The 1,851-nt window shown below is 29.6% G+C and overlaps 1 protein-coding gene across 4 annotated transcripts in view; it reads right to left on the reverse strand.

Annotated features, from left to right (window-relative positions):
- Positions 1 to 1,851, reverse strand: part of map2k4a (mitogen-activated protein kinase kinase 4a) — a 20,746-nt gene that overhangs the window by 965 nt on the left and 17,930 nt on the right. The gene's annotated exons all lie outside the window — the stretch shown is intronic.

Genomic DNA, 1,851 nt, shown 5'->3' on the forward strand with positions numbered 1-1,851 from the left:
ACTTTTTGTGCGCAAAAGAAAAAAAAGAAAGACTTTATTCAACAATTCGTCTCCTCCGCGTCACCCTGGTGCCATTTTGGAGAATATCAGCTGGACGTAAACAGCGTATGTTGTTCTGTGTCAGCTGCGTCACGCGGGTATGTTGTTTTCATTCAAATCAAAGCGCAAACAACGTAGGAAACATATCTGCGTGGCGCAGCTGACACAGAACAGCATATGCTGTTTACGTCCAGCTGATACGCTCCAATTTTACTGATCTCCTTGCTACGTTTCTGGACTTGGGAATATTTCAGTTGCGTTGCTGTCTATGCAGGGTCAGACAGCTCTCAGATTCCATCAAAAATATCTTAATTTGTGTTCCGAAGATGAACGAAGGTCTTACGGGTTTGAAACGACATGAAGGTGAGTAATTAATGACAGAATTTTCATTTTTGGGTGAACTATCCCTTTAAGAGTTTCACATGCACATCTTAAATGACTTGTGCTTTTATCACATTTGAAGCATAAAAGATGGCTTAACATGATTTAAAACAAGACAAAATGTGCTTTGAAATATGCTAAAATTACATAAACTGACCTCACAATAGTTAATATTTTATTTTGTTGCCTCAACAACCGTCATATTTAAGGACCAGGATTCCCACAGTCTTGGAAATAAAACTTGGATAAATTAGGGTGTGATTTCTAGACCGGGAAAACTCACTCACAAAACTAAAAAATATATAGGCCATGGAAATTTATATGATGAATATACTTTTTTTTATTATGTTAAACTCTTAAATATTTTATTAGGTAGAAATTGCTATTTGTATTTGTAAATAATAATAATAATAATAAATGTAACTGTCAAAATAAACTATCAATAGTTACTGAAAAATTCATTCTGGAATTATAGAATTTATTATTGTTGTTGTTGTTATATAAATTAATTAATTAATTATTTTGGTAAATTCCCCCTCTTTAAAAAAAACATACAATGCATAAATACAAAATATCAATTAATATAAATAAAAAAATATAAATAAGAATATGCATATTCTTTCTAACATCAAGCTTTTAGGTTAATGTATAATATTCATAAGGGAAAGTGCAAAATTCTAAATCTGTGAACAAGTTTTTCACAATTTTTTATTATATTTTTGTAGATTTTAAATAGTCCATCCGTGTGAAAAAACATTCATTTTTTATGTGATCTCTTAAATAATATGAGACAACAACAACAACTATTCTTATTGTTATTAATAAGAATATTTACTTTAAGTTTTGCTGCTCTTATGTTGGCACAAATCATTAATGAATATTATTCTAAACAAAAAAGAAATGTATTAACAAAATAGCTACTACAACAATAATTAAATTTAATAATTTAATTTAATTTACAAGAATTACAAACATGCTGTTTAAAAACGTATATACCCATATCCAGGCTTTCTCCACCTTTGGACAAATGAATTTCCTCTGCTTTTTATTTGGATGAAGATTTGGAAAATAATTTTATAGAGACAAACAGCAATTTCTAGCCAATTAAACATTTTAAAGCATATTTTCCATGACCAAAATTTTATAGTATTTTCTCCAGTTCGAAATATTAAACAATTCACTGATATGCAGAGGCGGACAAAGTACTCAACTCCATTACTTGAGTGAAAGTACAGATACTGCTGGTCAAATATTACTCCATTACAAGTAAAAGTTGTAAAGACAGATTTTTACTTAAGTAAAAGTACAGAAGTACGTGCTTTTAAAAGTACTTAAGTACCAAAAGTAAATTTCCTTTTTTATGTCAATGCACATATTTTTTATTGTTGTACGTAATACTTGCAATACCTCTGAAGCAACTTACAATACAGT

This window comes from Sinocyclocheilus rhinocerous, unplaced genomic scaffold (assembly GCF_001515625.1).
Source record: "Sinocyclocheilus rhinocerous isolate Xijiao unplaced genomic scaffold, SAMN03320098_v1.1 scaffold593, whole genome shotgun sequence".
Taxonomy (NCBI): domain Eukaryota; kingdom Metazoa; phylum Chordata; class Actinopteri; order Cypriniformes; family Cyprinidae; genus Sinocyclocheilus; species Sinocyclocheilus rhinocerous.